Below are 14526 nucleotides of genomic sequence, written 5' to 3' on the forward strand. Positions count from 1 at the left end.
TCATATGTTGGAAACTGGGACAAACCTGGGCCATACTTTATTTCAGGTGATCTTTTGTAACGAGATAGGAGAGAAGATTTGAATTCCATGTGTTAGTCAGAGTGATAGAGTCATGCAGCACGGAAACAAGCCCTTCAGCCCAACTTGTCCATGCAAACCAAGAGCAAATCTTGTTCTGGATCCAATTCTGGATAATAGCACATTGGGTTAAGTACTTCTTCTTGCACCCTTTCACAAAAGGACTGATATGAACACAATGATCCTGCTTCACTCAGTTATATCAGTGTTAATAAGGATAGGTTTTTAATTGATTAACTTAGCTAAAAGTACAGAGTGAGGCCAAAGGCAAATTGGAGAAATAATACCTCATATTTCGCTTGGGCAGCTTACAACCCAACGATATGAATATTAATTTCTCTAACATCAACTAACCCTTGCTTTCTCTCTCTCTCCGTCCCTCCCCCACCCTAGTTCTCCGTCGAGTTTGACTGTCCTCCTGATTAATTTCACTGTTTGTATACCTCGTTGTCACCTTCCCCTCAGCCAACAATGAACCGTTCCACATCTCCGAGATCATCGTCTGCTTTGATCTGTCGTTTTCACACCTTGCCCTTCCATATCTCTGTGTCTCCCTCTCCCCTGACTCTCAGTCTGAAGAAGGGTCTCGACCCGAAACGTCACCCATTCCTTCTCCCCAGAGATGGTGCCTGTCCCGCTGAGTTACTGCAGCATTTTGTATACTGGGCATGGGGATGCTTCATACTGGTTCAGCATTTCACAAGGAGACGAGCTGTCGCATTCTTCATTTTAGTTGCAGGGAAGGAGTACAATGTATAAGAATAAATGGATGATTGTACAGAAAACCAGAATGAACAATGCTTTGTAGAAAATCAGCCTGTAATTATTCATTCTGATGGATTTGAGATTGCAATAGGGAACAATTACACTGTTGTTTCCTTTGCTCTGAGAAATAGATAGATCATGTAACTGGCTTTTTCTCTTGCAGCTGCACTCAGTAACTTTCCATGAAGCGTAGATAGACACAACATGCTGGAGTAACTCAGCGGGACAGGCAGCATCTCTGGAGAGAAGGAATGGGTGACGTTTCGGGTCCTTCTTTCAGACCCTTTCCTCAGTTCCCGAAACACCACCCATCCCTTCTATCCAGAGATGCTGCATATCATAAGATCATATGATCATAAATGATAGCAGAATTAGACCATTCAGCCCATCAAGTCTACTCCACCATTCAATCATGGCTATCTCTCCCTCCTAACCCCATTCCTGCCTTCTCCCCATAACCTCTGACACCCGCTGAGTCACTCCAGCATTTTGTGTCTATCTTCAGTGTAAATCAGCATCTGCAGTTCCTTTCTACGCATTCCACTAAGCGAGCCCAGCTTAACAATAAAGGTTTGGTTCCTGTGCATTAGTGCAACCATTCCTTACAAGGCCACTGGTTTTGATGCACTTGCTTGTGAGGTGTAGGTTCAGATTCAGACTGCAGAAGGAGATGCAAGTCATGGTCACAGATAGATATCAAAGGGCATTAGTAAGAGTTTTGAGTTTAGTTTATTGTGCACAGAGGTACAGTGAAAAGCTTTTGTTGGGTGCTAACCAGTCAACAGATAGACAATACATAGTTACAATCAGGCCGTCCAGAGTGTACAGATATATGATGAAGGGAAATAATGTGAATAACATTTCATGCAAGTTAAAGCCTGTAACATCTGATCAAAGATAGTCCGCGGGTCCCCAATGCACTAGATAGTAGCTCTTGAGTTGCTGGTAGAATGGTTCGGTTGACAGACGACAGCAGGGAAGAAACGGTCCCTGAATCTGGAGGTGTGCGTTTTCACACTTCTATACCTTTTGCCTGATGGGAGAGGGGAGAAGAGGGAGTGACCGGGGTGCGACTCGTCCTTGATTATGCTGCTGGCCTTGCCAAGACTGCGTGAGGTATAAATTGAGTCAATGGAAGGGAGGTTGGCTTGTGTGATGGTCTGGGCTGAATCCACAATTCTCTGCTATTACTTGTGGCCTTGGATGGAGTGAAGTGTAAACCACCTCAATGAAGACTGTGTGTGAACACAATGCTTTACACAGTGTAACTAGCTGCTTAAGTCTCTGTGGGTGGTTAGTTTAGTTTAGTTTAGTTTAGTTGACAGGTGTGGCGCGGAAACAGGCCCTTCGGCCCACCGAGTCTGCACCGACCAGTGATCACCCGTGTACCAGTTCTATCCTACACACTAGGGATAATTTACCAAAGCCAATGAACCCACAAACATGCACGTCTCTGGAGTTTGGGAGGAAACCGGAGCTCCGGGGAAACAACCCACACAGGTCACGGGGAGAACATGCAAACTCCGTACAGACAGCACCTGTAGTCAGGATGGAACCCGGGTCTCTGGGGTTGCGAGGCAGCAACTCTACTGCTGTGCCACCGTGCTGTCTTTAGTCCGTGTGTCAAAGGCAGAAGGCAGGGGAATGGGGATGAGAGAGAAAGATAGATTGGCCATGATTGAAGGGCGGAGTTGCCAAATGACTAAATTCTGCTCCTATGACTTATGAACATATTTCCTCATGAGATTAACAAATCTTATCTTTCGGAACAAGGTGCGTTGCTTCATTTAACAAGATGAGCAAGATGTGAAATTGCACAAAGTAATATTGGCCCATAAACCGTGTGTGGGAGGAAACCGGAGCACGCAGTCACAGGTAGAACGTACAAGCTCTGTACAGACAGCACCCATAGTTAGGATGGAATACGAGTCTCTGGCGCTGTAAGGCAGCAACTCTACCGCTGCGCCACTGTGCCGGCCATTCTGACTTGTTCAGAAACCCATGTGTGCTCATTTCCAATCTGTCTCTGGCCAAGTGTCTATCGGCTTGCATTATAGTCCCACTTGTACAGTCATAGTACATAGAACATTACAGCACAAGAATAGGCCTTTTCACTGTCAATGCTGGATCTTATGCCAACGCAAATTTGTATCTGTGGACCTAATCTATACCCTTCCATTCCCTATATATCCATGTGCTCATTCAAAACTCTCCTCAACACCACTATCACACCTGCCTCCACCACCATCCCTGGCAGCACGTTCCAGGCACTCACTCTGTGTAAAATAAAAAACCTTGCCTTGCCAATTTTCTTTTAAACGTTGCCGCTCTCACCTTAAGACTATGCCCTCTATCTTTGATATTTCCAACCTGAGAAAATTGATTCTAACTGTCCTACCCTTTCTAAGTTTCACATAATGTTATATAATTCTATCAGGTCCCCACCCCCCCAACCTTCAGCGTTCTAGAGAAAACAATCCAAGTCTGTCCATTGTCCCCCTGTAACTAATACCCCCTAATCCAAGCATCATTCATGGAAATCACCTCTGCACCCTTTCCAAAGCCTCCACATCTTCCCTGCAAATGGCTCGAGCAGAACTACATGCAATACTCAAATGCAACCTAACCAAAGTCCTACAGAAGTGCACCATGATTTACCAGACTCTTACACTCGATGCCCTGGCCAATGAAGGCAAGCAAACCATATGCTTTCCATCTAGACTTTTGATTATTAGTGCAATTCCTCAAATTAAATCAACATAAAATACATTAAGTGTAGGAAGGAACTGCAGATGCTGGCTTAAACTGAAGATAGACACAAAAAGCTGGAGTCACTCAGCGGGACAGGCAGCATCTCTGGAGAGAAGGAATGGGTGACGTTTCGGGTCAAGACCCTTCTTCATACAATACATTTATGCATTTAAAAATATGTTGAAACAAAATACCTACATATTTTTGAATTATTGGGTTGTATCATCAAATAGGCGTTTCTATAGACTATGCATACAGCTGTTTAGTCCATTATAGATGGCATTGCATGCTCTTTGGTGCCTCCATTTGCTTGTAGCAGCAACATTCTTTGTATGAAGAGCATGGTGCAGGCGGAGGCTGTCAGAAGCTCAGCTGTTATCTCCAACTTCAGCTGTTTAAGGATGATTCCGTGTTATCCCGGTGGAGTATTCTAAGGACAGTGTACGACCCTGCTGATTTCATTTCAAGAGCCACTGATACACGGGCCTTCAATTCACGCAGATAAACTTAATATGAGGCATCAGAAATGTCCTCATTCTTCAGGGAACGGGGGTTTCCCTCCCCTACTATTGATGAGGCTCGCACCAGGGTTTCTTCCATACCCCGTAACACTGCTCTGTCTCCCCATCCCCCCACTCGCAACAAGGGCAGAGTCCTCCTAGTCCTCACTTTTCACCCCACTAGCCGTCACATACAACAAATAGTCCTCCGTCATACTTGCCACCTCCAATGTGACCCCATCACTCGCCACATCTTCCCATCTCCCCCCCCTGTCTGCTTTCTGCAAAGACCGCTCCCTCTGCAACTCCCTGGTCAATTCTTCCCTTACCACCCGCTCTACCCCCTCCCGAGGCACTTTCCCCTACATCCGCAAGAGATTATCTCCCCCCTCAACTCCATTCAAGGATCCAAGCGGTCGTTCCAGGTGTGACAGAGGTTCACCTGCATCTCCTCCAACCTCATCTATTGCATCCGCTGCTCTAGATATCAGCTGATCTATATCGGTGAGACCAAGCGTAGGCTTGGCGATCGTTTCGCCGAACACCTCCGCTCGGTCCGCATTAACCAACCTGATCTCCCGGTGGCTCAGCACTTCAACTCCCCCTCCCATTCTGAATCCGACCTTTCTGTCCTGGGCCTCCTCCATGGCCAGAGTGAGCACCAGCGGAAATTGGAGGAGCAGCACCTCATATTCCACTTGGGCAGTCTGCACCCCAGCGGTATGAACATTGATTTCTCCAATTTCCGGTAGCCCTTGCTGTCTCCTCCCCTTCTCAGCTCTCCCTCAGCCCTCTGGCTCCTCCTCTTCCTTTCTTCTTCTCACCCCCCCTACCCTACATCAGTCTGAAGAAGGGTTTCGGCCTGAAACGTTGCCTATTTCCTTCGCTCCATAGATGTTGCCGCACCCACTGAGTTTCTCCAGCACTTTTGTCTACCTTTAATATTTTTATAAATTTGCACAATCATAAAAAACGGGTCACTGACTTGCTCAATAGATCAAAATAAAATGTTTTGTTTGGTTTGGTTTTGTGATACAGCGTAGAAACAGGCCCTTCGGCCCACCGAGTCTGTCCCGACCAGCAATCACCCATACATCAGCTCTAACATATACACGAGGGACAATTTACAGAAGCCCATTAACCTACAAACCCGCATGTCTTTACAACCTGGGAGGAAACCGGAGCACCTGGAGAAAACCCACGCGGTCACAGGGAGAATGTACAAACTCCGTACAGGCAGCACCCCTAGTCAGGATCGAACCCAGTCTCTAATGCTGTAAGGCAGCAACTCTACCGCTGCGCAACTGAGCCGCCCTAATGAGAGTTTAATGTGAAAGTTTTATCTTTATAAGTTATTTAGTCCAAGACGTTGGTGAGGCCAAACTTGGAGTACTGTGTTCCGTTTTGGCCACCTTACTGTAGGAAGGATGTCAATAAGTTGGAAAAATGCAGAAAAGATTTACGAGGATGTTGCCAGGACTTGAGGGACTAAGTATAGGGTGAGGTGGGACAGGCTAGGACTCTTAATGATTGGAGCAGAGAAAGCTGAGGGGTGATCTTATAGAGAGTATAAAACCTTGATGGGAATAGATAGTGAATGCACACAGTCTTTTATCAGATCATAAAGATGCACAGGGTCTCTTGCTCAGACCAGGGGTATTGGGAACTAGGGGACATAGGTTTATGGTAAGGGGGGAAAGATTTAATACAAACATGAAGTGCACCTTTTCACATTTAGGCGTTTGGAACGAGCTGCCGGAGGAGGTAGTTGAGACAGGTACTATCGCAACATTTATGAAACATTAAGACAGGTACATGGATAACAGTCAGGTCGGGGGGAGTTCCCCCCGCCAGGGGTACCACGTAATCCCGTGCTAACTGCTCCATGGTCGGATAGTCGGCGACTAAACCATCTACCTCACCTGGTTTACCAGGTGAGGAGGGGGCTGTGGACCCTCAGCAGAACAAAAAACAAGAGTTGTCAAAGAGCGGATGAGCTCCCAATGGCCATTCATACTTCAGTAGAAGTTGTGATCACTGTTGTACACGGCATTGTAAGGCAGCGTGCCTGTTGATGTTTTCAACAATGATAAAGATGACATGGATAGGATAGGTTTAGAGGGACATGGGCAGGTGGGACCAGTGTAGATGGGACATGTTGGTCGACGTGGACAAGTTGGGCCGAAGGGCCTGTTTCCATGCATCATGGCTCTAAGTGTGGAAAGTATCTGACGTTGAATCCTCCCAGGATTTGAAATGCTAACCTTTTACAAAGGCTACAAAACTGGAAGAACGGCTGATTTAGCAAAAAGCTGCCAAATAAATATCTGTGTCTCGATAATCAACCCTTTCCACCCCAGAGACTAAAAACATCAAAGTGAATCTCTAACCATTAAATAAAGCTATCAATCATGGTCGGGTTAAAAGATACAAGGAACGTTTCCCACAACCTGCTCCGAGCCAACCTTCAGCTTTGATCTCAAACCTGTTTCCTTGAGGTAATTTTTAGCAGACTGTTGCAGAAGCAAAAGGTGAATACCTTGGCTGCAAAGCAAGCAAACAAAGTGACATGTTAACATTTGCCAGATTCAATAACTGGATTATTCTGCAGAGATTTTATCAGGACAAATTCATGAAGTACTAACTTGAATAGCAGTATACTTAAAAAGCATAAATATCAAACCATAGGAACCACATAACTAAACGGGACTTAAAGAATAATTCTGTTGGAAGGAACTGCAGATGTTGGTTTAAACTGAAGATAGACACAAAAAGCGTGAGTAACTCAGTGGGACAGGCAGTATCGCTGGGGAAAATGAATGGGGGACGTTTTGGGACTAGACCCTTCTTCAGACTAGTCTAGAAGGAATGGGTGACCCTTCTTCAGACTCAACCCAAAATGTCACCCATTCCTTCTCTCCAGAGATGCTGCCTGTCCCGCTGAGTTACTCCAGCTTTTTGTGTCTAAATAATAATTCTGTTGTGTGTTCTTCAACATAACCTGCTTACCTCAGCCCTATTTTATTTCGACTTCCCTGTAATCTTTGTGCTTTCCCCACATGTTTGCTTTTCCTTTTTAATTGATTTAACGTCGGATGCCTGAAGTAAAAGTATTTGCGCAGCTTTGAGGAAATAGGTGGATTGCACCCAGGTAGTTTAGTTTGGAGCATGAAATCAGGCCCTTCAGCCCACCGAGTCCACGCCGACCAGCCATCCCCCTCACACTAGTTCTATTTACAGATTTCAGTTCAATTTACAAAAGGCCAATGAACCTACAAACCTGCACGTCGAATGTGGGAGGAAACCGGAGCACCCAAAAAACCCCACGCGGCTACAGGGAGAACGTGCAAACTACAGACGAACGTACGGACAAAACCTACAGTCAGGATCGAACCCAGGCCTCTGGCATTGTAAGGCAGCAACTCTACCGCTGCTCCACTGCCGCTAGTACAGATAGTACAGATTCGGCAGGCTGAATGGCTTGTTTTAGTGCAGTGATTCCGCAAAGCTTTTTGCGTCATACGGCACAGAAACAGGCTCTTTGGACCAGTGCCCATGCTGACCACGATGCCTCTTCTACACTAGTCCTACTTACCTGCGTTTGGCCCATTTCCCTCTTAAACCTTTCCTATCCATGTATCTGTCCAAATGTCCTTTCAATGTTGTTATAGTACCTGTCACAATTCAATTCAATTCAACTTTAATGTCATCGCACAAATACAAGTATGAGTACAACGAAATGCAGTTTTGTGTCAGTCTGTAGTAGTTGTGCATAAAGGAATGGGGAAAAAATAAATAAATAAATAGAAAGAGAGAAGATACAGAATAATCAAGAAATACAGAATAATTAAACAGTGGGGACGGAGGGACCAGAGATATCTATCGGCGGGACTCCGAGTTCAGTAATGTGATTGTGTTGTTGTAGAAGCTGTTCCTCATCCTACTAGTACATGACCTGAGGCTCCTGTACCACCTCCCTGATGGGAGGAGGGCAAACAGTCCATGGTTGGGGTGTGAGGGGTCTTTGATGATCTTCCCAGCCCGTCTCAGACACCGTTTTCGGTGGAGGACATCCATGGCAGGGAGCGGGGCACCGATGATGTACTGCGCGGTTTTCACCACCCGTTGTAGTGCCTTCCTGTCCGCAGCAGTGCAGCTGCTGTACCATACCGTGATGCAGGTGGTCAGGATACTCTCTATGGTACAGCGGTAAAAGTTGGTCAGGATCCAGGGGGACAGGTGGGCTTTCTTGAGCCTCCTCAGGAAGTAAAGGCGCTGCTGTGCCTGTTTGATCAGCTTGGAGGTGTTGAGGGACCAGGACAAATCCTCCGAGATATGTACTCCGAGGAATTTATAGCTGGAGACGCGCTCCACCTCAGTCCCATTTATATGGATGGGGGTATGACTGCCTCCTCTGGTCTGCCTGAACCATCTCCTCTCTCCGCTCGTTCCCTATACCTATGTGAAAAAGTTGCCCTCCAGGTTCCTATTAAATCTTTCCCCACTCATCTTAAACCAATGTCCTCTAATTCTTGAATCCCCTACTCTGGGTAAAAGAGTTAGTGCATTTACCCCATCATCTCCCCTCATGATCCTATACATCGCTATAAAATCATCCCTTATTTTCCTGTGCTCCAAGGAATAAAGTCCTATCCTGCCCAACTTCTCCCTGGAGCTCAGGCTCTCGATTCCTGGCAACATTCTCATAAATCTTCTCTGCACCCGTTTCAGCTGAACAACATCTTTCCTGTAACAGGGTGACCCCAACCGAGCACAACACTCCAAATGTGCCCCCACCCATGTCTTGTACAACTGTGACATAACATCTCAACTTCTATACATATCGTATGACACTCCTCATTCCAATTACCATATTAAAAATAACTCCTCCGCACTATATCCTCCAAAGCCTCCACATCCTTCTTGTAATGGGGGCGACCAAAACGGCACGCAATACTCCAAATGCGCCTAACCAAAGTCCTGTAGAGTGGAAAAATCAAACTCTAACGGGCTTAGTTTTAAGGTGAGAGCGGCAAAGCTTAAAGGAGATGTGCAGGGCAAATTTTTTACATAGATAAGTGAGTTCTTGCAACGACCTGATGGAGGTGGTGGAAGAGGCAGATATGTTAGTGGCTTTAAAAAAAAAATTGGGTAGGCAGGGAATGGAGAGGTATGGATTATATACAGGCAGATAAGAGATGGTGTTGACACTATGTATGGCACACACTTCAGGGGTCGAAGTGCCTGTACTTATGCTGTGCTCTAGTATGTTCTATGTCCTTCTTTGACGTCAACATTCTCACCTCAACTATCCTTATCTCACATATTTTGTCTTTTCATCGCTGGCCTTTGTCCAACCATCCGCCAGTCACCCCCCCCCACACCTGGTTTCTACCACAATGAGGGTCTGAAGAAGGGTCCCGACACAAAAGGTCACCTCTCTCCAGAGATGCGGCCTGACCCACTCAGTTATTCTAGCACATTGTGAAACCCCATGTGATATCTATCAATGTGAGACATGCTGTGGCAGTTCATTTTTCAAATCTGTTACCACACAATCTTTGGCCTCATTGAAAATGAAAATCTAACCTTCTTGAAGATAGACACAACGTGCTGAAGTAACGCAGCGGGCCAGGCAGCATCTCTGGGGAAAAGGAATAGGTGACGATTCGGGTCGAGACCCTTCTCCAGTCTGAAGAAGGGTCTCGACCCGAAACGTCATCCATTCCTTTTCCCCAGAGATGCTGCTTGTCCCACAAGAGTTACTCCAGCACGTTGTGTCTATCTTCGGTATAAACCACCATCTGCAGTTCAGTTCTACGCATGATCGAGCCTTCTCGACTTGGATGAAATCAGCTCACTCGATAGTGTTCCCTGTTTGAGTCGGAAGTTTGTACCTTTGAGTCCCAATCTGGTGTCTTAAACGTGGAGGTTAAGCTTATTTCCTGATAGTACTGAGGGAGTGCTTCACCGTTTGTGGTACACCTTCCTACTAGTTTCATTGCCCACCTGATTCATTTTACTGTTTGCATGCCTCGTTGTCACCTTCCTCTCATCCAACAATCAACCATTGTACATTTCCTTGACCATCGTCTGCTTTGATCTGTCCTTTTCACACCTTACTTGTTCTTTGTACCCTTCCATATCTCTTGTTTCCCTCCCCTTGACTCTCAGTCTGAAGAAGGGTCTTGACCTGAAACGTTACCCATTCCTTCTCTCCAAAGTAGTTGCCTATCCCGCTGAATTACTCCAGTATTTTGTGTCTATCTTCGGTTTAAACCAGCAACTGCAATAGACAATAGGTGCCGGAGTAGGCCATTCGGCCCTTCGAGCCAGCCCCACCATTCAATGTGATCATGGCTGATCATCCACAATCAGTACCCCGTTCCTGCCTTCTCCCCATATCCCCTGACTCCGCTATCTTTAAGAGCCCTATCTAGCTCTCTCTTGAAAGTATCCAGAGAACCAACCTCCACCGCCCTCTGAGGCAGAGAATTCCACAGACTAACAACTCTCTGTGTGAAAAAGTGTTTCCTCATCTCCATTCTAAATGACTTACCCCTTATTCTTAAACTGTGGCCCCTGGTTCTGGACTCCCCCAACATCGGGAACATGTTTCCTGCCTCTAGCGTGTCCAAATCCTTAATAATCTTATATGTTTCAATGAGATCCCCTCTCATCCTTCTAAATTCCATAGTATACAAGCCCAGCCGCTCCATTCTCTCAGCATATGACAGTCCCGCCATCCTGGGAATTAACCTTGTGAACCTACGCTGCACTCCCTCAATAGCAAGAATGTCCTTCCTCAAATTTGGAGACCAAAACTGCACACAATACTCCAGGTGTGGTCTCACTAGAGCCATGCACAACTGCAGAAGGACCTCTTTGCTCCTATACTCAACTCCTGTTGTTATAAAGGCCAACATGCCATTCGCTTTCATCACTGCCTGCTGTACCTGCATGCTTACTTTCATTGATTGATGAACAAGTACTCCCAGAACCCGTTGTACTTCCCCTTTTCCCAATTTGACACCATTTAGATAATAATCTACCTTCCTGTTTTTCGTACCTCGCATTTATCTACATTAAACTGCATCTGCCATCTGTAATCTGCCATCTGCCATGCATCTGCCCACTCACCCAACCTGTCCAAGTCACCCTGCATTCTCATAGCATCCTCCTCACATCTCACACTGCCACCAGCTTTGTGTCAACTGCAGTTCCTTCCAAACCTAAAACTGGGCAGGTATCTTTCAGTAACCCTTTAGCTAATGCGTAAATTAGCTAGGTTATCCATCAGGTTATCTAACTATATCTAGGTTACCTGGCTTTCAGAATTGGTAAAAGTGTTACTGTTGTCCAATGAAAATTTAGTGGCTTCTTTCTGTCCATAAATTGTTGGCCAAATGTCCTAATTTATTAATCTGAAGAAGGGTTTTGTCCTGAAACGTTGCCTATTTCCTTCGCTTCATAGATACTGCCGCACCCGCTGTGTTTCTCCAGCACTTTTGGTTATCCTAATTTACAATAGGGTTAGCACTAATTAAATACTTCATTAGCGATAAAGTTCTTTGGACAATCTTGTCTTTGACAAAGACTCAATGAAAATGACTTATACGAATTGGTTTGATTTCGGGGATAACTAAACTGGATTAATATACACACATATGCAAGATTTTCTTTTTAAGGGCCACCTGAACGTTGTATTTTCCATAAGGCAGTGGAACATATGTTTTATCTTTCAGTTATAAAATTGAATTCAGCAGTTCACACAGACTCGCAGAACAAGAATCTTAAGTAAAATGATGTTGATGATTGTCATCCTCCAACCATTGCCAGAGTGAGTCCACACAGCACCTCATATTTCGCTTGGCTAGCTTACAGCCCAGCAGTATAAACATTGAAGGCAGACAAAAATGCTGGAGAAACTCAGCGGGTGCAGCAGCATCTATGGAGCGAAGGAAATAGGCAAAGTTTCGTGATGTTCTAACACATTCCTGAGAGCTGGCGAGTTCCTTTCCTAAGAAAAGACACAGTGCTGGAGTAACTCTGCGGGTCAGGCAGAAATCCCTGCAGAACATGTGTAGGTGATGTTTTGGGTCAGGACCCTTCTTCAGACATTGTAGTGGGAGTGGGGGGGGGGAGAGAGAAAGCAGAGGAGAGGAGTGGTAGGACTTAGTGTGGCAGGTAATAGGTCCCCTGTCCCTCCTCCCTTTCAGCTTTCTCCCCCCTCCCCCCTTACAATCAGCCTGAAGAAGAGTCCCGACCCACAATGTCTCCTTTGCATGTTCTCCAAGGATAATGCCTGACACAGAGTTACTCCAGCACTTTGTGTCATTTTTTGTAAACCAGCGTCTGCAGTTTCTTGTTTCTACATTAAGTCTCGGTTGCTCCGGTTTCCTCCCTCGTCCCAAAGATGTGCGGGTTTGTAGGTTCATTGGACCTCTGTAAATTGTCTTGAGACAGTGGGTTAACATAGGACTGGCGTGAGTACGTGATCGATGGTCGGCGTGGTCTTGCTGGGCCAAAGAGTCTTAAGGGGTTGGACAGGCTAGATGCAGGAAGATTGTTCCCGATGTTGGGGAAGTCCAGTTTTAAGGACAAGGGGGAAATCTTTTAGGACCGAGATGAGGAAAACATTTTTCACACAGAGAGTGGTGAATCTCTGGAATTCTCTGCCACAGAAGATAGTTGAGGCCAGTTCATTGGCTGTATTTAAGAGGGAGTTAGATGTGGCCCTTGTGGCTAAAGGGATCAGGGGGTATGGAGAGAAGGCAGGTACGGGATACTGAGTTGGATGATCAGCCATGATCATATTGAATGGCGGTGCAGGCTCGAAGGGCCGAATGGCCTACTCCTGCACCTATTTTCTATGTTTCTATGTATCCATGCTGTATCTCTAAACTAAACTGGTTTGGACAGGCATAGAACTTAGTTTAGAGATACAGCGTGGATGCAGGCCCTTCGGCCCACCGGGTCCGTGTTGACCGTCGACCAGCGACCACCCATGCACTACTTCTATCCTACACACTAGGGAGAATTTACAAAGGCCAATGAACCTACAAACCTGCACATCTTTGGAACGCGTGAGGAAACCGGAGCACCCGGAGAAAACCCACGCAGTCACAGGGAGAACGTACAAATTCCTTACAGACAGCACCCGTAGTCGGGATTGAACCCAGCTCTTTGGCGCTGTTAGGCAGCAACTCTTACCTCTGTGCCACTGTGCTTGCTGAAGAGAAAGATGAAAGAAGTACGCACCAGGTGAGGCCTAAAGCGAATGGAGCATGTTAAGTGACAAGTGGCCGGTAACCTACACCGAGCCTCCAGACTCAACGTGGTGCTGAGACAGCTGAGAGTAGCAGGCCCTTTACTCTTTGAGCTACTGCCTCAGACACATTGTTTTTAAGAAGGAACTGCCGATGCTGGAAAAATCGAAGGTACACAAAAAAGCTGGAGAAACTCAGCGGGTGCAGCAGCATCTATGGAGCGAAGGAAATAGGCAACGTTTCGGGACGAAACGTTGCCTATTTCCTTCGCTCCATAGATGCTGCTGCACCCGCTGAGTTTCTCCAGCTTTTTTGTATGCCTCAGACACATTGTTGTTGATGTTGCCTCCTTCGTTCATCGAACTTCAACAGTGTTCTTAAATAGGACATGCATTTAACCAAAATAGTTGATACTGATTTAACAGCGTAAGAATGAGGATTATGATAAGAATGTATATTTAGCTCGCAAGCGTATTTCAGTGCAATAGAATATTGGAATCTCAAATATGCCTCAGTAAATTGTTTACCAAAGATTACAGTCAATTAGCGCAGGGGTGGGATGCTGAACAAAACCTATCCATTGACACATTTCTTAATGGCGTGAGCAGAAAAATGAAGGCTTTTTGTGTGTGTGTGTGTGTGTGGAACCTGTAAAATATCAAATGCACTTTATCAGCCCGAGGCAAACGGTGTCTGGCAGGCTGTGGTATCTGTCGGTGTCACATTTATTTGGCATCTACTTGTCGGCCAGCTAATACCAGTTGACCCGTACAGGAATGTACGAGCTCCACAGTTTTATACCCTCATGACCAGACTCCGGAGACGGAGCAGTCTGCATGCTGGCATTCCTTTCGCTGTTGACACAAGTCTGCAAATTTGACTTGTCTTCTCTTTCCCCCCCCCCCCCCCCCCCCCCCCCCCGTGGCCCGGGCTCAGGAGGGACGTGGTGGTCTACACATTACATTAAAGCTAAACCCTCAGCCGCCAACCCAGTCCGAAGAAATTGCTATCCCCTGGATGTCAGGCGCAGGTTGTTTACCACAGACCCGCACTATGTTGTTACAGTGAAGGTCACCTTAGGCTTAAGGGAGATTAACATCTAATGTTTTGTCTCCGATGTACATACCTCTGCGTACAACTTATTAAAATCGCCATTCCCCCAG

General features: G+C 46.1%; 1 protein-coding gene across 1 annotated transcript in view; it reads left to right on the forward strand.

The window, feature by feature from the left end:
* vps53 (VPS53 subunit of GARP complex) overlaps nt 1-14526 on the forward strand; it is a 338695-nt gene that overhangs the window by 288156 nt on the left and 36013 nt on the right. The gene's annotated exons all lie outside the window — the stretch shown is intronic.

The sequence above is a fragment of the Leucoraja erinacea genome, chromosome 28, assembly GCF_028641065.1.
Source record: "Leucoraja erinacea ecotype New England chromosome 28, Leri_hhj_1, whole genome shotgun sequence".
In the NCBI taxonomy this organism is placed as follows: Eukaryota; Metazoa; Chordata; class Chondrichthyes; order Rajiformes; family Rajidae; genus Leucoraja; species Leucoraja erinaceus.